The sequence below is a fragment of the Contarinia nasturtii genome, unplaced genomic scaffold (genome assembly GCF_009176525.2).
Source record: "Contarinia nasturtii isolate CC-2019 unplaced genomic scaffold, AAFC_CNas_1.1 Cnas_scaffold_1037, whole genome shotgun sequence".
Taxonomy (NCBI): domain Eukaryota; kingdom Metazoa; phylum Arthropoda; class Insecta; order Diptera; family Cecidomyiidae; genus Contarinia; species Contarinia nasturtii.
In genome coordinates this window covers 7,867,239-7,890,012 of record NW_022198383.1, presented here as the reverse complement: position 1 = coordinate 7,890,012, position 22,774 = coordinate 7,867,239, and the positions used below count along the sequence as shown (strand labels likewise).

The 22,774-nt window shown below is 35.0% G+C and overlaps 1 protein-coding gene across 4 annotated transcripts in view; it reads right to left on the bottom strand.

Annotated features, from left to right (window-relative positions):
- Positions 1-10,900, bottom strand: part of LOC116343838 (irregular chiasm C-roughest protein-like) — a 117,857-nt gene extending 106,957 nt beyond the window's left edge. For all 4 annotated transcript variants that reach the window (XM_031772096.1, XM_031772099.1, XM_031772100.1 and 1 more), the window contains exons 1-2: positions 10,461-10,900; positions 4,470-5,544 (exon numbers count right to left, since the gene is read on the bottom strand). The gene's annotated coding sequence lies outside the window, so the exon portion shown is untranslated. The remainder of the gene's footprint in view (positions 1-4,469; positions 5,545-10,460) is intronic.
- Positions 10,901-22,774: the final 11,874 nt, after the last annotated feature.

Below are 22,774 nucleotides of genomic sequence, written 5' to 3'. Positions count from 1 at the left end.
AAGAATCACAAAAACACTAAACCCGAAATGTAAATAAATTTCGTAACAAAAACCATTGTGACTGGAATAAACATCTATGAATATATATATTTGACAGGTAGCCTTTCATCACATAAAAAACTACGACCATCCAACCGCACATAAGTTCTACACTCTCTCTCACTCTTTCTAATTCCAAGATCGAGTGCACTCTGTTTTGCCAGGTAATGTTGCTACTGTTATTGGTTTTGGCATATTAATGTGTGGGGTTGATGTTACTTCATGTATAGCTCGACATGAATGTGACATCGAAAATGGAGTTATCTTTCTCACTTATCAAAATCTACACAACTTGAAAAGTTTTCATTGCTGTTCTACTGACGCAAACAAGACACTTTAGAGTGTAAATGTAAAGAAAATCGTTCGTTCAAATTGTTTGCAAGTAATTTGCAACAACCCGATGCAATGTGTCATGAAAAGATGTGTTGAAATACGAAAAATACTGGTGTACTGCAGTAAATTTTTTTTAGTTTCTAAAACTTCGAAATAAGCCAAAAATATGCTTTCTCTATTTTCCGAGATAATTAAAATTGAATACGTGAAATGTGTATATATGATGTGAACTGCACGTAATTCTATTGAAATTTTGATGACTCCGACAACATGCCTAACAAAAAAGATTGAAAATACTCATTTAGACACGTTTAAAATCCCATCTGCGCACGGTTTCACCATATCGACCACCATCCAAAAGCGAAAAGGAAACTAACAAAAGCGAAGGAAGGCAAAATAAACGGAATGCGAAAGCGCCTCAATTCACGTTTGATAAGATAAGCAATAATCATAATTGGAAGAGATTTTACTCAACTTTTGACGTTCACCCCGACTGCCTTTGTCGAGTGCGCGCTTCGCGCCAATGTTACCAAAGCTCCCGATGCCAATGTTACCGTTGCTCACATTTTTTTTGTCTTTATTCAGGACGTAATACTTTACCTTTTCAAAGCCAAAAGATAAGGAAGATACATCATTTTATATTTCTTTAGAGGCAGTTTTTTTGTCCTCTTCCTATCTGTATATATACTCATTCTATGGCTCATTTGGTGAAATCTCGACTGAAGAAAACTTTTCCGCTTGAGAAAAACAGCGAACTATCTCGGTGGGCTTACAAAAAACGGAGACATCGCTGGGATATTGATTTTTCTTTTGGCATAAACGACGAAGAAAGAAAAACAAGTTGAAAAGACATCAACGATCATGATTCGGTTTTTATGAGCACACAGTATGGCTGATGTTCATACAAAAGAGAATCGTTCAACGATAGTTTAACGCTTTATTGGCTTTTCCGAACTTGTATAACAACAGGCTGTCGATCTTTCAAATAATGTGAATGCGAAACGATGAATAAATATAAATGTTCCGCTTGATTTTGTCCAACTCGGGAATTTTCATTTCCGCGAAGCGAGAAAAGCGATTAATATTCATTGACGTGATGAAAAAGTGTTTTTGACGTTCCAGAATCAAAGGGATAATATCCGTCAATTTCTCGTCAATTTTCCAATGTAAATTGAACCAATTGTATGGCATTGCAGAGAGAATTGATGATATCACATTGATTCGTGTCAGGTTTGCAGAGACTGTACATTGGAGAGAGTGGTGGATTGATGTTAAAATGTGCAATGCCAAAGTATAAATATTACTTAAGCCGAATTACTGTTGTGTATCTGAGAGAGAAGGAGACTCAATGTCAGTTAGCCGAAAAGGCTTATTCAATCAATAAAAGCTCAATTTTGATAAACTTCTGGCAAAAGCCAATTCACAGTGCATATATTCAATCATCATTATTATTATTCGATCATCCAAAAACTATATGTACATGATAGAATGAGAGAGCCTACAACACAAACTATAAATCTTAGTTCAAACTCATAAATATTAATCGTATTTGCACTAAAACTTATCTTTGCCTCAACGATTTATGATTAAATAATACCGATGACAGTGAAACGAATTTTCAGATCCCAACTAGGGCAACTCGCTACTGATCCGATATGTATGGGTGTGTGTGTGTGTTTGTGCTCCAATTATATTCATTCAATGAATTGTCGGTATAACGAACGGTTCTACATGAAGTGCTTATTCACACATACACACTCATCGAACCGAACTCACGATTCAAAGTTTTCGAAATGCCGATAACATCAATTGCGAATTAGTATTTGCATCAATTTCCATGCGAAAATCTCACTCCCACCTCGTTTTGCTCTTTCTATCTCTGTTTATCTTCTTTCTCACTTGCACCAATGCCAGAACATCGTTGTTCAATATACATAATATTTATGGAAATGAGAATTTTGCATAAAATATTTGGGTGTATGTAAGCAATCATTTCAACAGCAACAACGGAACCAACGCGCCACCATTGGCAAAGTCTTGATGGAGAGCATACACGAGAGAAAAAAACAAATATGCAATAAAATGGATAAGTTTCAAATAGGAATTGATGTCGATAATTCGATACATTTCCCGCGAATGAACATCCGTGCTCCTCCGCACATCAAGTAATAAGGCTTCGATAATATCCGTCCAAAGTATATCCGATAAAAAAATGCGATGTATGTGCGAAAAAATTGTTGTTCATTCACAGTGTTTTATCGTTAAAATATCGTTTCTAAGCCGTCTGCTATTTGTCGCTCCATTCACATTTCATCGATAATATTTTCGGGCCACTGGATTGGGACTCATTGCTGAAATTTCATTGCAGTCAAAATATTGCTTGTGTTTATGCCTGAAGTATTACATAAGCAGAAAGAATGAAAAAAAAGAACAACAAATAAACCCCCAAATAAATACAACTCGTTTTCATCTGGATTTTTTTTTTGCAAATGTAGGCGCTTGATTTCAACCAAATCAATTTTTGAAATCTCAAAATTGTTCTTTATTTTGTAAAGAGAAAGAGAGAGCTTACATATTCACTGTGTTTATCCTTCTCTATCTTTTCACGACAACAGCAACGGAGAACATTTGTTTACTAATGTGCCATTTCATTTTGAACTCTCTTTCAAACTTGTCTGAAATCTGTTTTTCGTTTTTACCCCCGCGAAAAAGAAAATCGAGAATAAACATTCAGGATTTTTTTTTGCTTTTATTGAACTTAGTGCTGTTGCCGTCCTTCGTCGTTTTGTTTTTAGGTAGCTGAATTTCCTCTTGACTGTTGTCGAGAGTGGATTTTTTCAGTGCGTGGATACGTAAATGCGCTGTGTGAGTGTGTACTTTCAGAGAGACAGAATGAGTATTTTCACTTCATTCACAATAAAATGACTTTTTTATTAACCCAATCTATCCAATGCAAAATGTGCGCGGGGCAATAGACAACCACTGAATCTCGTTGCTCTCTAACAACCCAGTTTTGGTTATGGGGGTTGTTGGAAGAAGAATACTCATTTAAAAACGTACAAGTATATACAGTGTTTTTTTTTCTCTTCCGAGTACACAAAACATTTTAAATGATACTCTTTTCTCATTGAATATTCGATTTGAAATTGTCTTTTGCAGAGTGACGACGCGTCGAACAATAAGCGAATTGAATACACAAAAATATGCTACGTACAGCCGTAATTGCTCTTTCCGAATTTCGAAGACAAAGAAAATTATTAACATTTACTTTGTCGATTGAGGGCGAAAAATACGCGAGAGCAAACGTCGTCGGTTGAAAATGTTCACGTAGACAGAGAGATGAGAGTGTATATTTTGAGTAAGTGCATTTTCACAAATAAACGGCACAAGCAGCGCGCAAGTTTTCCGAAATTAATTAAAATTTAATGGAGCTGCTTTGCCATTTTATGCTATTCACTCATCAAAATGACTTTCGTGAACAATGCGATGACGATAATGACACCGACGCTACCGACAAAAATTGTATTGCAAAATGTGTCTCTTGCCGACTGTTTTTAAATCAAATTAATTATTCAATTCGCTTTTGCTATTTTAACTCATTATATTAATGGCTGCTTTTTTTACTTGTGCTGATTAGATCTGGCGACAAGTTAGTTTTTCAGTAACATTTCTTGAGAACAAAAACAACCAAATATGTTTAAGCAAATTATCAAAAGCTGTATTTCTATGAATCGATTTTCAATAAATACACATAAAATAAGTTTTCTCTGTAGTCGTCGCCGATCCAATTTCTTTTTTCTATGCTTCAAAGTTGAAGAAGGTATTCTATTATAATTGACAAAATTTGTGTGTAGAAAAGCATTTGGAACTATATTTGAAAATAGTTTTAACAAGTAGAACAATCAAAAGCTCATTTGAATGCAGATCCTTGAATGATTTGTTGATATAGCTCAAAAAAATTTGCAGTGTGGAGCTTGTCTTTGTCGTCACACACAAACTTTTGTGGCAAACAAATTTTGTTTGGCAGTTTTACCAAGCTTAAGCAGAAATGGTTTGATATTTTATTAACATGCAAAATGTTCTAATATCTTTCTTACCATTTTAGCAGCGGAGTTTGTTGAATTGACATCCGGTTATTGCTTTCAAACTGTCGAATTGTTCGTTGATATCTTTTGTTGATTATTCTGCTCTTTTGTTAACACTCTAAACGAGACGAAGTGGCGAGGGAGAAAAATTATCAAAAAAATATTGGCCACGTGACAATGTCTGATGTGGACTGTTTATCGGAAAATTTAATCTCGTTTCTTTTCGAGCGATTGTCACAAATAACAAGATGTTCAAAAATCCAAAAATTGTATTTATAGAACTATGTTTGTCATGTTTTAATGCATATATTTTTTTAAAACGCGCACTTCTCTTGATACACTTTTTCAAGCACACTCATTTCAACTTTTTTTTATCATTCTCTTCAATTTATTTCAACTTTTTTTTTCTTCCAGCTGTACTTTGTTCAAACACGAAAAAAATACACGCACACTTTAACCGATAATACGTTGAATTTTTCTTCTCTCCCTCTCTTTATCTTGAGTAATTTTATTTCAGCAATCAAAAAGTAACGCGATAAAAGTAACAAGAAAATGACGCAAACAGAAAAAATATCATTCATAAAACTCGAAGTATAAATACACTCCACTTGAGATTTCGGTTTTGAGAAGAGAGGATACAGTCAGTATTTGCCTTTTCTCTTGCTATTCAAACACACCAAACCGACAAGAGCGAGAAAGTTATTTTGAGTTTGTTGCCGTTTTTTTTTTAACTTCTTCACTTCAATTTCATGTTATTTCGCATCAAATCTATTTTCATTAATATCCACAAATGGAATGTGTCTGAACTCCCATTCAATTTGCGATGATGATGTGTTTGCGATGATATTCGGCGCTGGGCCGTCTCTTGATGATACTTCTTACAAACGCCTTGGAATGTTTTTTCTTTCGTGTGTGTCGTTCTTGCTGGTATTTTCTTTTGTACTTACGTATACCCCGGTTCGACCCCGCGCACGAGTCTCTCCTCCTCAATGGCGTATTATTAATTTTTAATTGCAACCATAAATAAGGTAATTGAATGTATTTCTTGATAGAAGTTCATTAGCACTTCGAAAATGCTACTCTTTATCTAAATGGAAAGGGAAAAAGAGTCAAAGAGAAAAAGAAAATAATAATATTTATTGAAGGCGTTAAAGAGAACCCAAATGTTATATTATTATGAGTACACAGAAAATACACACACACACACACAAGTTCGTCTACGTAGGCACGCATTACGCAGGAAATAAACCATTCCAAATGAAATGCTATTACTGTTATTATTGTTGAAGCTTTTTTTCGTCATCGTTGTTTGTTTGTTTCGTGTTTTGTTATGTTGCGTTTTTCATTTGCTAGTTTAATGTTTTTGCTAATGTGTATGCTCATTGCGATCGCGACTATACGAAAGACAAAAAAAAACATATAAATGAGTAGAGAAAATATATGGCAATTCGAAACCACATCAAACATGAGTCGAACACAATTGTCAAGGGTAGGTGGCGAGTCTGTCACGCGTGCACCCAAAGCAATGAAATGTTAAAATGTTATTGTTTTGAAAAGTGCGTTTGCCGGTGTGCGAGTACCCACTCTCAAACGTTCACAAAACATTCGACATCAAGAGAACCGTTCGTCTCTTCTTGTTTTGCCTCTGCCTCTCCCCATAAAATTGTGGAAATTCCACGGGGAAATTGTTTTGTTTTTGTTTTTGTTCGGTTTCGCTTTCTATCAAAATATAAATATGGCAATGGCATCGCGGTCGTCACCGAAATGCCTGAAAATCATCGGATCTGCCAAAGCAATAAGGTGAAATAAGACCGTCGCACAATATGCTCGCACACAATATTTGATTACAAATAAAAAAAATGTACGAATTCTATGGTCTTTATTGGGGCATTCCATCATCGGTGCGTTTTTATGTTTTGTTGTTCGTTTGTTTAATTTTGGCTCGTTTTTCATTTCACTTCTGTTCCGTTCCCACTTTGGATTGTTTGTAACTCAATCAAGTAAGCGACATGAAACGAAAGTGAGTCTGCCGATTCGAAATAAATGAGGAGTTCTCAATTTAATTCTTTCAATGCATTTAGGATTCGTTAATGTCTTTAAATATAATAAATTAAATGTGAGTGAGGGCGAACGAGCATGCTGTCAAATATATTGTATTGGCATCCATTTCACTTGAAATGTCTGTGTGTGTATGGCTTTGATGGGCGCGAATTGAATGGCTGTTTGTGTGTGCACTGTGCATTGGAGCTGATATTTATTTAGACATTTATTGAAATGACTTTACGTTACACGCGAATTGTTGAAAACACACAACATAAACATAAATTTCACAGAATCAAACCGCAAGTCGAACTTCATTCAATTCAACTGACGACGACGGCTCTGTGAGTAGCACACACAGTCACACTTCATTCCCGAGTTTGTTAAGTGATATTCGCGGGTAAGAATGAATACGACATCAACTAAAATTGTGCGATTCTGTTTGAAATGGTTCAAAAACTCATTCGCCCAAGTGGAATTTCAACTGAAGAATAAACCGACATTTCGTCGACGTTGATTTGGATTGTGGATGGGGACCGTATTTGAAATTCACAACTTCAATTCTAATCCCATTTATTTGCCCGTCGAAATTACAAACGCCGTTTGCTCTTATCGCATACTTTTCGAATTGCCATGAAAATTAAAGTGTTGAGTGAATTGAGTCAGATGAGGGAACCGTCATTCGATTCTTTCGATTTTCCACTTTCATCCATGAAATAAACGTCTTTTTTGGTATTTCGGTGTGGCTGGAGTTGTCTTGAGAAATCTGAACCAAAATACCGACCATAGGCGCGCTCGTGTTCATTTTAACTACATAATTGAATTGTTTCAGAGTTGCTTTTTTAACATTTCAATCAGATCAGATCAGCCGGCATTGCCAAAGGCGAATCGAATGAACTCAAACATAAAAAAAACAACAAATACAGAAAAGGGAAGAGAGAAAAATGATCGATCGAATTGGCTTGTCCATTTTTCGGAATAGATATAAAAATTCGGCCGTCCGTCCATGGGTATATATTGGTATTTTTCGGTGGCGCGACGAAACAAACGCGCTTTGTGATATATAAGGCTAGACACAAAAATCCAATATGTTTTATTGCCACTTATTTTCCACACTCACTTACTACAGCTTGCTATCGCATACACAAAATCGATATAATTAAATTCTTTGGCTTTGGTTTTTTCGGTTAAACACAGCACGCTTTTCGATTTTTCTTTCGTTCCATATCACCAAATAATTTGAAATCCATGTATTATTGAAAAAAAAATTGGTTTTGTTTGGTGTGGCTACTTTAATTCAACCATGAACGGTTTGTTATGTGTTTTCTCTCTCGATAGTTCGACTAAAGCAACGACACACAGCAACGTACACGAACGAAATTGAAACGAAGAGCGAGAATTTTGTTTGCCACCAATGCATTATAACATATCTATTCTGAAACAACGATGAAAAAGAAGAAACACAAAAGAACACATTGCGAGAACCGTATCAATTGATTGAATCAAAGAAACGTATTAGAAGAAGAAGAGAATGAGAATATAAAAAAAAGCAAACACACAACAAACCGGAATTTTGAATGTCAATCAGCAGCAAACTAAAGCAACGAAGATAGAGTGTGTACAACACACAGCTGAATGTTAAGTCTTAGCATTTCAACGCTTCAGCTTTAGGTGAGCAAATTCTCGCCATGTTTTTAAAAAAAAAATTCTACTGCATAATTTTCATTTTACACTGAATTTCCTTTGATGTTCGTTTGCTATAACCATCAACGTCACTGAAACGAAATGTTTCAGCATATTGATTTTTAGTTCACTTCGTTTTCCGACACACATTATAAAGGACAATCGAGCCCATTTACTGTGAATAAGCATGTCCACTTACGGTATAATGATTTGAGAGGAAATATCACCCATAAAGCGTAAGAATAATAATATTTTTTCGTTTTCTTTTTCCATTCTTTTTTGTTCGATTTTTTTTTGTTCGTCTTCCATTTTTTTTTCGTTCATCATTTTATGTTATTGTCGGTCATTTTCCGGTATTTGTTTGTGTGCATGTGCTGTCATTTAATTTTATAGAGCTGGCTCGTCGAGCGCATATTACATATCGAGGCCCTAAGACATTTATTTTTATGTGCTTATTATGCCAGTTTTCCGGCTGAAAAATCATCACCGGATTTTCTTCGTTTCTTTCTCTGTTTCGCATAGAAACCGGATCCTCAACTCAAATTGCATATGCATAAGCTCACACGCATTCACATTAGCGAAAGAAAAGAGAAGAAAAAAATATAATATTGTCAGTTTTATCACACAAAGACATATTCCATAATAATCGAATTATTATTATAATTTTGTTTTCATTGTGTTGTTGTCATTTGTCGGCGACACAAGGGAAATGCAAACGGAGCACACTGGGCATGAACTTGATTGAACAGAAACGAATCGGATACGAAGGGACAACATAGTCCAAATGAAAAGCAAAATAGATGATGAAATGTAAGCAAAACGATTCGATTTTGATATTTGCACAATATTTACAAACACTGAAAGCACACATATCCAATATCATCGGGTGTAAATGCCAAAGACATGCCAAAGAAAAGAATAACACAACACGATTTCGTCCTGATCCCGACTCGGAAAAATGGACAATGTATACACAATTTCTAAATGCAACGAAGAAGAAATGTGAAATGGTTGATTTTTCCTTTTGTTTGTCATTTCCAATCTTGATATTGTTTATACTTCAGAGTACGGACTTGATTGATTTTTCCATTTTTTTATTTGTCACACCGATGTGCTCACTTTTTTCTCTTATTTTTTTCTATTGTCTAGATGTGTCCATTGTGTCGCTTGATTTTGGATGGCAGAGCGGTATTATGATTGTGAAATTGACGGCGAATATGACATGAACATCAAATTACTATTATTATCATTTTCAAAACGGATGAGTGAAAGACCATGTGTTTATGGTTTTGCTCCGAAGTTTATGCGTATGTGTTGGTTAAATCAATTGGTCCAACGGCAAACATAACAAGGACAGTTAAATTGAAAATTATCAAAAAACCCTCCTGGCTCACGTTTTCATTCGCACCCAACAAACAAAACCGAAATTTCTGTCGTTGATCCCTGTCGCCGCTTGTCCCTTTGGAATTATGGTTTATTCAATGTGCTCTGCTGCTATGGCGACAACAAAATTTAGAATCTCGAAGTTGATGTGCTTCTGTGAACAGTAACACAGTTGTGTTTTTTGGCACCAGAACGAATACAAGCACCGTATAGCAGGGATTATCACAGAGCTTGATTTCTTTGTGAAAACCAGCAAATTTCCAGTGTTTTTTTTATCTAGTTTTTGATGTGAATGTGTTTGAAAGGCTAAAATACGGTATGAGCATATATGTGGGCCAAAATATTCCGAGTTATTCACAATTTCATATTACGACATACTGTTTTTTATTCTTTCGCTGTTTTTAATTTGATTTTCGCTGGTTATACTTTGATTACGTCCAATTTTCGTGTTCCACTCTGTGTATGCATTTAAATCCATTTTTATACTTTTTTTACATTTATACATCACCATGTAAAATGCATAACATTGAAAAAAATCGTAAACCAAAAAAAGCATGAAAAAATATTGCATGCTAAAAATGAAAAAAACACAGAGGTGAAAAATGGTTAGTTTTCGATGCAGTGACATATCAATTAGAAAAAAAGAAAATAAATATTGCGTTATTTTCACATCTCCAAAAGGAGCCAAACATACATCACACTAGATTCACTCTAGCATATTTTTGTAAAATGCAACATAATTTCGAGGGAGGTTTAAAAAAAATCGCCAAAATCACGTCAACACGAGACAAAATCGTTTCAATTCAGCCAAACAACAATTTGAATATTTCCTGCGTATTCGTGGAAAATAAATTCAATTTTATCGTGTCTGTTTCATTGAACCTTTGCAAAACTCACTTTATTATTTGTTGTGCAATTAACATGAGCTCAACTGCCTTTTTGAATCAATATTTGATTATAATTTGTTTCACTTTCAATGCACTCGTTTTTTCCGTGCACATTTCTATGTTTTTTTTTTCTAATTGTCGTATCGTTCGGCAATTTTTCAAATTCACTTTATTGGAATAAATTCACAAATATTCAATCACTTCTCACTTCAATTCAAAACGTTTTTTCTTCTCTTTAGTTTTTTTATTCTTCGATGAGTTTTAACTTCAGATTTATATCGGTGAAGACGAAAAAAAATATTTCATTCAAGTTTCGGAATGTCGCGCGCGCGATAACTTGTTTTGTATGCTTCTTTTTCTCTGTGTGTTTGTCTCTTTCTATTCTCATCATATAATCACTGTGTGATATGAAATGACCAAGCGAACTCGATACCTAACCAATCGTTTTGAGTACTTGGTACAAACTGAATGTTCCACTAAATCGGCTATGGTGCGGTAGCCTTCTCCGCTCTATACCTCATTCGATTCGTTGTCAGTTGTCTTGTTTTTGTTTCGCGTGTTAGCCGATAAAACATGAGTGAAAATCTCACATGCTGCGTGTATGTGTCACGCACAACTCGTCTCATCCGAAAGGAAATTCCACTCGAACTATGGATGAGACGAGTTCAACGTCTTTGCTCCGTTCTCCCTTCGTTATATGTGCGCGCCAGCGCTGCTCAAATTTCACTCAATGGAAGCAACGTAACTCGAGTTCGACTCATTCACATTTTCTCCTGATTGTGACAAATATCTTATTGGAATGCTACGTCTGAGTCATTTTGTACACACTGCTTTGGCATTTTATTAATAAAATACACCGTGTCTGACTTACAAAATCCCAGACATCTCATATATCGGAATTCATTCGAATTGAAAATCGAATTGGTTTTTGTGACAAATGTGCGCTTCCAGTGAAATGCGGGGAAATTGAGAGCAAAATGTTTCGAGTAAAACCGATGAAACCAAAACAGAAAACGTTGGATGAAAAGGCATATGTTGCATTTGATTCTTTTGCTATATGGATAAATGAAACGTACGATAGATTTGACGAATTTAAATTATTTTTATTTTCTTTGGTTTCCAGTCAATTGGAATTAATATTTAATGAAAACGACATTTGAACGGAAGAAATGTGACTCCTTGCACGTATGCATACATCAAAGAATCCTCAGAGTTATTGGCACACAAGGTAAATGAATGTGATTTTTACACTTCGATTAAGATACTTCGATTTGGCTAAAGAAATTCGGTTTCTTCAAATCGGAAAACCAATTCAGGTGTAACGATACAAGCACGAAAGTTTATTGCTCATTCCAAAAGTTGACAACATGGTACCAAACCGTAATTAAATCTACCATCACCGTTGCATCTGCCGACACTTTTGTGTTCTATCATGTGCGTTATTACGACTCTTTTTTTCGCCGATTTTTCATGATTTGTTTTCAGTATTTTTTTTCGTTTTCTACCGTAAAATTGTACCAAGAACACGGTAATTTATCTTCCTTTTTTCCATCTTATGAACCTCATTACCGTTCAACGTAGGAGAGAGAAAACTCTACTCGTTTCAAAAGTAATCGAAAACGTAAATATTATTGCTTGTTCAACACCACCCTCACCTCACGATAGATAATTTTACGAGCGCACAGAAATTAAATTTCATTATTTATCAATTTCAAATACGGTGAGAAAATATTCTCACATCCCAGAACTGAATAAAACTTGAGAACGCAATGAAAACAATCGCTCACAAGAGAAGTTCAATCACTTTACGTTTGAAATTCGATATTTTATTTTGTGATTTAGTTTCCGTTTCGATTTTGTTTGACTGACACTGATATCTCGTTTGCCGGTCGGTACTCGGTATTCGAAGTTTGAACGCGATTTGATCGTGTTGTTACTACAAATTTTTTATTGCTTTTTCCGTTGTTACGATATATGAAAATAATGGCCCATTAAATGTGTATTTGTTTTTGAATATATCACGGATACACCTCTTTTTCCAAATGGCATTCGTCTTTGTGAGGTTAAGAAATCATGTGGAATGAAGCGTGTGTGTCGAACGTCGTCATCGTATCGTAATCGCATTCGACGGCTGTGTCGATTGTACAGTGGCAAAGGCGTTCACATTCGTACGAAGTCTCGAAGGGCCTTAAATACCGAGTCATGGCTCAAACGATTTTTCCGATCAATTAAAATTAGTATTTTATGACACCGTTGAGAATATCATTTGAGGTCATAAAAGTTAACATTTATAGTTGTAAAATTGATCGATTTAATACGCACAATATAATTCAGCATATACTATAATATTCAAATGAAGTGTAGATAGAACGCCACGTATTGTATGCGAATGCCTGTGTGCATGTGGAAGAGCATAGAGGGAAAGCGAATTTTATGAGTGCCGTTTAGTTGTGGGCTACCGATTTTATCGCGAAACATTTATTGAACCGCGACCGAACATTTTAATTATAGTTTAAGAAGTTTTGCCACAGATTTTCTATTTTTTCCCAACCAAATATTTTCAAGTCACACGCATTGTGTTCAACTGCACTGGATTTTGAGGTTGAACATTGCTTGAGTTTATGAGGTTTTTTGTTTGGTTTAATTTTATTACTTTGATGACACAAGCACACACACGCCCCAAGTCAGCATGTAAAAATATATTAAAACTGACTTTATAACTATTCCCATGCGGTGCATATTTGTGTGTTACATTAATCGATGGGGATGCGTCAATCTAGATTAACCTGACTATTTTCTAGTTTGAAACGGAAGAACAGAAATCATGTTTGAAAAACGGACACAGAAAGATATACAACTAAATCAATTTAACTAAAGTGAACGGGGACAGCACAACACTATTCAGAAAACGAAAACACAACAAAAAAAACTTCGACGGGCTGCTTGGAAAAGTGCAAACACAACTAAAAAGCCATTACAGTATAAAATGAACAACTGTCATCACGTCCTATGAATATTCTCGCATTCGTAGACAAATAATTTTGCCGAAAGTCGAAAGCTATCTCTCTTTATCCCATTGTCGGAGTCATGAATTTTTCGTGTCTTTTTTTTTGATGGAAAAACTTTTACCTGAATCTCGAGTACACCGCCACCGACCGACACGACACACATACACCCATGAATGAATAACAAAAAAAGTGTCACACGAAAAGCCCGTAGAGTGCAAAGCAAGAGTTTGCAATTAGATGTGTTTGCGTTTTAACTAAATTTCATTTGGTCAGAAAACTTCAAAAACTAAACCAGAACATTCTGTCTGCAGTTGTGAATTGTGGTTTAGATGGCAAAATGTTGGTAGTTAACTAAACCTTTTTTTTGCTCTTCTAGACACGTGGCCGGTTGTCACACATTTATCTCTATCGTCGGTTTTTTGCGATGTTCCTTTTGTTCGTGTTGCAAATCCAAACTGAAAATTAGCCATCGCCACATACATACATTCAGATACATACACACACAAAAATCAAAGTTTTCCTATTTGACTTTTGCATGTGGAATAGGAACAAGTGTTAGAAATGGCCACCATACACGATAGATGAAAATTCACACAATCCGATGGGAACAGATTCTCCGAATGAAAATGATAACGAAGTTGAAAAGACACAGTATTGTATGTGTGGACAAAATTTTTCGCATATTGGCTGAAAATGTCTGTTGATCGTGACCACACTGTGCGTTACAACAACCTTAGAGAGAGGGGTAGGTGGTTTAACATTCAATTTTTCAAAAACTTCAATAAATACAACGTAAATTGTTGGAGTGCATTTTTGCACATTATAATTCATTTGTCTGTCGGTCTGGCGAGAATGGAAAATGTTGATGCGTGTATGTGTGTACGTGAATTGTTGTTGAATTTTGCATCATGCTTGAGTTGCGATACATTCATTTTTCATAGCGCACCAACAATGGACCGGATGCAAAAGCATCAACTGACGAATAGAACGAGAGAGATGGAAATTGTTAGCAAACGAGAAAGAGCAAGTGTATATAATGTTGTATACATTGAATCTCTCTCGCTTCCTCTCTCTCTGTTGTTTTTCGTTTGCTGCCATTGCCGTTGTACCATATCCACGTGTGTGCACGTATTGAAATTCTAATGATTGAGATATTTAATGCATGCAGGCAATTTTCAGGATTTTGCCATTTTTGCTTTGTTTGCGAAAAACGTAAAATATATGTAATTAAATTTGGTCGAAAAGTTATAGTTTTATAGTTTCAATATTCACTGGAACAACTAAAGCGTCGGAGAGTGGGTGAGCTTTTTTTTGCCAAATGGAACGCACATTGTTGGCTTACATTGAGGGGATGCATTCTCACAGATGCCATGAAACACAACAAAATAAATCTATACATTGATGCTTATGCATGAAAATGATGATGCCATACAAAAATGATGTATAAAATGGAAAATGAAATTAAATTAAACTACATGAGTGTTTTGCGACACACACACACAATGTCGCCCAAAATATATTTTACCCTGAATATGTTATGCTACCCTGTGTGTGATCGCAATGCTACTTTTGTGTACTGAGTTTTTGTATTTTGGGATAATGAAAATTGTATTGGGCCAATATAACAAAAAGTCGAAGTTCGTCAGAGTAACAGAAGCAAAAGCAAAAGATTGAGTTGAGAGTGGATTGAGGAAATGTTTAAAAAAAAAGAGAAGTGAAAGAGCAGAAAGGAAAAAAAAATAACTCCAAATGGAATAGTCAAATGCTTTTTGACATTAACGGCCATCAAAAATGAAAAATTCGTTTTTATTAGATTGAGTGTAAAACACCGTATGCGTGATGGTTACTTAATGCGTTTCATACGCATAAAGTGCCTCCGAGATAGCGAGACTTGTAATATGCTTTGCCGTGTGTTGCTGAATCGTGTCTATTAGCACTGAGTATGTTTGGGCCACACGAAAAAAGGTGTGCGTGTGTCTGTCCATAGGGATTTAACGGAAATTTTCGTAAATTTGCTCTACAGCTCTACCTCTTTTATATATATGACAACTTACATGTCGTGGTGAAATGAAAATGAAGTAGAAAAATGAATTAATCGTTCGTTTGAAATAGGATTCCTGTATTATAATAGTGTAGTAGCTCAAATGGCCTCTGAAACACAAATACAGAATATAATTTTATGAATATTAATTAGGAGCAATGGATTTAAAAAAGTGAAATATTTTCTACGCCTTTTATCCGAAACCGAGTATGACAAACGCCGTTGAATCGGTTGTACATTTAGAGATATGGCAGTAACACATGAACAAAAGATAAAACGAGAAAAAGACAACTGGCCAAAAACTAAATACAATCGACGAAATATTTACTGACCAGTGATAACTGTGTGAATTTGCGTACGAAAATGCCCAACCCAAAAAATGTTTTTCTGCTTTTTAAGGGTATATCGTCGATTACATGACATACAAACCACGAACACCAATTACCTTTTTTCCGAAATGAAATGGAGTCAGAAACATACAAATAAAATCTTGATGTACACGCATTCTGAAAGCACATATAAACACATTTTTGGAGTGTATATATGCACAGAGAAACTCAAGTCAGAAAATTTAGATGGATATACTGAATACTGAAAATGGCAAACACAGCAGAATACAAAAAAAAGAACAAAAACGCATAGAATTTTTATAACGGGCCAAAATATTTTTACGACCACTTTTGCTTGCTTCACTCAGTCCTCTCTCTCTCTCTTTTTCTCTTTCGGATGCCTGTAATATTCTGACCAAGTCGTCAACAACGACAAAAAAGAGAACAACAACATCAGTTCAAAAACAAACAACAACGTGCTTTTTACTTTTATGAAAGTGAATAATTAATGCCCGTAGCCGTAGATAATGGTTTTATGCCATTCGAAGCAGCGCATTGTAAAGCAGTCATTCTATACAATTTTAACTACAAGATACTCTCTATAGAGTGTGGCGCGCGCGTAGGATGTGTTTGAGAGCGTGCACAATGGAAGAGAGCGACCTGATCACAGTAGCACCATCGTCTGGATTTTGCCTTTTAATCGTATAATGCGAATGGTGTAATAATATCCAAGAGTAATGGCCATCAACGGTGAACAAGCAAATGCGAGCGAGCATATTGAGGAAAAGTAAGAGAGAGAGAGAGATCCTTGAAACTGCGTGAGTGCTCTCTTTTCTAAGGGTGTAGAGACATGATTGCTGCTGTTGTTGTACACCAACAAACATCGAATTCCCTAAAATATGTATAAATTTCGTCCGAGTGGTTTGGTAATTTCTTGTGTGCAATACAATTCTTTGACCTTTTCTTGCCGTCCATAACCATTCATTCCCTATCAATATGGCATCCAATACACCCGAATTAAAACAGCCGAACAAATGACCAAAATTGCAATTGTAGACATATTGAGAATTGGAAATTGAGTTCGGTTTATTTTTTGCGGCGAGATTTTTGGTCTCGTCGCACGTACGTCTCCCTTTCGAATGGAACCGAACATTTTCATGATACGGCCGAAAGATCAAACACAATCTTCAACAGTTTCCACAAAAGTTTTTTGCCTTTGTTTCGAATTTTGATTGGTCAATGCATTTCTGATTGACGTGCCAAATCGAAATCGAACAAAAATCAAACAGAAAAACACATAAACTGCATTTGAAAAGAACCGAGCCAAAGAAGTTTTCACACATAGTTCTAAAATTAACCGAGTATCACGTTGTTCGAAACTCGCGCATAGCATAATCATCGTCAAAAACGTACATGGCTGAAGAAAGTAAATTAAAAACCACACATTTTCTCGTACATTCAGAAGCGATAATGGTCTGAGGACGAAATATATGTGTATAGCAATAGCCATCGCATTGTTTCCAGATGATAGCATTGATATCGGTGTCGAGAGCACCATAACACAATAATGACTGAATGTCTAAACAAGAAAAATCTATTTACTTTATCGCACTTCCCTCAATGGAAATGGATCAAGAAAAAAAAAACTCAAAACAACACCGATACAACAAAATATCGTGTAATTCAAAGCACACATATCACGGAATAAAAAAACAACTTCGTCTTGACGACCCATTATAATTTCATTTATCAATGCAATCGTTACAAAATACAATTTCCTTTTCGAATTTTCTTTGGAAATAAATATCTATCCTCTTCATTCATTACAAAGACCGCGTGAACCGAAGACGAAGTGAAAAAAAAAACACAGTGAGCATTGAACGCGTTGAAATCGTATATCGCGGAAGGTATAGGCCAAGCATATACACATGTTCCAAGTGCATTTACATTGGAAATGGGTAATGACGCATTCATACTCTGTATTTTTAGATATCCATACCAAAAATAAACTCATCAAGCGCCTGCGAAAAAAGACAGCGTCAAAAAGAACCGACTTCAAGTAGAACGAAAAAAAGAAACAAATGAAGAAATGTGAAAAAAAACGAAATGAAAAATAGAAAAACAAACAAAAAGATGCCGCACACAAGTCAAAAAAAATTGTACTCGTTTTTATATCGCCTTTCCTCTGTACGATTTTTTTTTCTTTACTTCTGTCACATAGAGATCGAAACACATGTGCGCCGAAGGTACACAGACACGAAGCACGCATGCATTCGCCGGTAATCACTCGTTTGCTCGCATACTGTGTTTAATGGTGTACGCGCGATGAAATACAGCTCAAATGAAAATGACGAATCCAAAATGTTTCTAATTTGCTCTGCTGTTGCTATGCACTCTCTTGTCTTGACAGGATCTCACTAAAAATAGTATTGTACGATGCCCTCAAAAATGTGATCCGCTTGAAAATTGATTTGAGACATTTTTTAAAAGGAACGAAACAAATAATATACAACTGCGGAAAGCGGAAAGAAGTCAAGCAATTACAATTTATACAAACAGTATGGTTTGGAAAATTTGAAATTGTGGAAAAATCCAAACACTTTGAATATCGAACGAAATCGCCGTGAATGCAACGCATGAAATCGGCATGGGTGATTAATGAATGAATCTCGGGTAGACTGAAAAACGATTAACAAACAGCATAGTGGGACATGATCACAGAGAAGAGAATAATGAAAGAAAACAGGACTAAACATGGAAATAACTTAAGACCTTGTATTAGTTTCAGGAAAAAATGGCATTAATTCAATGGATTTTCTGGAGAATTTTGACTCCTTAACGCATAAAAATGCTGTTCGACCATATGTGTGTTTCTGTGCTGTGAAGAAATTTACCAGAATCTTTTCTCCTGAATTGCACATCCAGTCAATGAACTGTAATATGCACCATTTTCCCTCGAACGGATCTAATAATACTGAAAAATGTAACAGAAAATAAAAACAGAGTGTGTCAACGAATGCAATCTTGAATGAATGGTCTGATCGCGGCAAAAGCATCAATTACCAAAGGAACTAAAACAAAAAACAACAATAACGTCAAGATCACACGAAAAATGTGTGTAGAGAGAGAGATAGAGAGGCAAAGAGTGCCGTTTAAAATGCAGTTTGCTGTTTCGAGCACGTACTTAAACTATATGTATACGTAGATAGGCAGAGAAACGAACAACTATATCCATATTGAATGCATATATTCATTTCCATATATCCATCGGACGTGCATTGTCAGGAATGAACACTGGAGACAGTAGAAAAAAAGTGCATTTTGTAATTTAAACACATATTCGCTGTTTGCATGTTGTTGGGTACTTTTTTTTTCGGGGTCTTTCGTTTATACTACAGTGCTTAAGCGTCCGATGTTTCATTAAACATGACTCTCTACATATATGCGCAACACATATCGTATGGTGTACATATATATTGTTTGATTTGTTTGTGATGTGTGCGAGTGAGTGTGTGTCTTTCAGCGGGTCCAATGCGATAAACACACATTGCGCGCACTTTACGCATTAAATCACATCATATTGGAATCTAGAGAGAAATAAATCGCTGTAATGCATGCAATAAACATTCATGCGTTCCACCACACGACTAGGTTCATTGGCTCATCCGAGTCACAATATTGGGCTATCGAAACCGTGCGCGCTCTATTTACGCGTTCGCTTCTAGATAGTGACAGCAGCATGACATTGTAATTAACATGCCGATTGAAGATTGAAGACAAATTTTCAATAATTTCCGTTCAATGTGCTCTCTCTCGTCGGAAGTGGATGACGAACAACAAAAATTTATAAACACTGTGGGTGATATATGAGTGAAGTGAACTTTGGTCCGTTTACATGGCATTTGCAGTGTTGAGACGGCCGATTAAAAATGTATGCGATTGACTTTGGAATTGTGTATTTTGGAGTTTTACTTAAAAACCTTCGTCTGATTTCTGTATCCAAGAAATTCGATATATTCAAAACGAACCGAACAATGTTGATCTTCTTTGATTGCATTCCACTAAATCTTTGGCTGTGTGTAAATATTTCATGCAAATACAGTTTACACCCCATGTGCAATTTCACATTTCCATTGATCACGAAAGGGAATTTGTCCAAATTATCATAGCCAAACAATGGTAGCGTGAAGAAGACTCGACTTGATATTTCGATTGTTAGACAGCGACCAAACGTGTTACTTCGCTTGTATTTCTTTTTCATTCATATTTGAGCAAAGTGCACTCTAGCCACTTGTATGCAAATGTAAGATAGATTGAGCAACGAACAAAGACGTATATCGACATCATGCTGGGCACCAAAACAAAAAAAAGAATGGAACACTTGAGAGAGATATACACAGGATTTATTTCAATTACACAGTGCAGAACCTCCCATTCGTTTTGTTTCGTTCACTTTTCGCTTATTTCAAACTATAGGAGCATTAAATCTGTTTCACATAAATTATCCATTTGAGAATGTGAGAGGAAGAACGATTTTTTTTATCTCGTCAACTGTGGAAAATGGCTTGCATTATTTACACATTTTAATCAAAAGGAAGATGTACTGATGATGATGATGTTGATGCTGGTGCGTCTTGACGCCTCAAACATCATTTGAGTTTTTTTTTGTTTGCATTTCGACGTTTTTTTATGCACTGTCAAATGTAATCAAACATTTTATTATGTTTCTGATTTTAACGTCACACGTGTCAATGGAAAATTATCATTTGAATGAACAAAAAATGCCACCCACATGAGAAGTGAGTTTTTTTAAGACATCTGCTACTCGCATCTGTCTCGTGCCTGAGTAAATAAATCACAAGGAAAGAGTGTCGCACGATTGGCACAACACATCGCTCACTTATTATTGATATATATCTATCTTATGAATCCTATTTTGAGAACAAAAACGACAAAGAAAAAATTACAATTATTATTTTCCTTTTTTTAATCTTGAAATGTCAATATAAAAAGTGACTAACAGTTTTGAGTCATTCTTTATGGAGTATGCCTTTTTTTCAGAAAAATCTTATCTTTAATCACAAAATTACTTGAATTTTATTTTAAACTTCATTTCCTGGATTTGATAGATTATAATGTATGCCCTCGATATTAAGATCGATTTTTAAAGGACGAGATAATAGGAATAGTTCCAGAACACGTCTGATTGAAAAAAGAATAAGAATTGAAATGTGTTCATTAAATTATCTGAAAAAACACTTCAACCAACAAATGTGGCATAAATACGATTCATCGCTCTGTCAAATGGTTATTCAATCACTCGATTTGAATAAATTTGAAATTATAAATCGAATGTTGCATTGCCGTGAAAATTGTTATTTTATCATTGAAATCAGAAACAAAATCGATCAGAGTTCAAATAAATCAAAACAACAAACAGAGAGTAGGAAAAAAGGCGAGTTTGTCACAAAACTTCAACAAAGTAATAAATATTGATCGATAGCATCGAATCGATAGCGCTATAAAAATATAAACCTTTAGTTAGGTGTGTTTTTTGCAGAATATGTCATAAAACTAAAGTGATTTTTCTTGTTAAAATTATACAAATCAAATCTTTAAAATCTCACGTGAAAATGACAAGAGTTATATTTTGGTTGATCATTTTATTGCACTCGTCGACATACACATGATATATATACTTATAAAATACTTCAACCTTGTGGCTTAGCTAATAGACCAATTAATGTGGAACGGCAACATAAATTTTGGTATATTATACAAGAAATGTGGCGAAAGAGAAAAAGATGACAAAAAACACGAAATACTTGAAACCGTTTCTCTGTTCACGGGACAATGGATCCAACATGTTGAACTTTATATGAATCATTTCGAATGTGTATATAAAATTTAATACGCAAAGTTTTTCAATGATCAACGTCAAACGCCGATTTAAATATATTTCGCAATACTTTTTTTTTTCAACGAAACTGTCAAGCTCGAAGTTATGAATGCGTGTTATTTAAATTTACTGTAAATCTTTTAACAATGTTTGTTTTGTTGTCTTCTAAAATCCAGTCAAATCCGATATTTATGACCATATTTAGTTTTTAAATATACACACATATCTTGCAGGACTGTGAGTCTGTTTTTTTTCTAAATCATACCATTTCTAAACTTCGATTCGCTCATTATAAAATCATTGAAATCATCAGTTGAAGCGTGGTTGTACCCAATCGATTGAATTAAACGCACCATTTAAATCTTGAATCACTTTAGCCAAATATTTCTATCTAAATCGCGTGTTCTTCGATTTTAAATCGTAAGATCAAACTGAAAACAGAAAAAATCATATTGTTTATTCTAAAAAAAATCGTGGGTTTCCTTCGATCAAATCGATACATTAATTTGTATCAATTCTCAATATGTGTGAATAGATATAGTTTTTTGATAAAAATTAAACGAAACCATCATCGGCACACGCATAGCAAAACACTTTTTCACATACTTAAATCACAAACAACATACATTGAAAATGAAAATGAAGATCAGTTGTTGATATATGGATTGAACACAACGGCGATGAGTTTTAAATGCAAAATGATCCAAAACAAATGTAAGCAATACCATAAATAAAGAGTGAGAAATGGAACGGCATCGATGATCTTAGTCTTGCATCATTTTAACTTAAGGTTTATTGATTTCAATGGGTGTGTTCGAATATATTAATAAATGTTTACATTCTTCTCCTCCTATCACCGCGAAGACCGAAGCGAAATCCAAATATTTATAGTATTTGTTGGACTACGACAGTGAACTTGAATCGATGAAAAGAATTATGACAAATTCTTCTTTTCTTCTAAATGGAGCAAACAAAATGCTGGCATTTAGATCGAATTGAAAAAAAAAAGTTTTGAAATAGATGCTTTCTTCAGTCTCCTAAAAATAG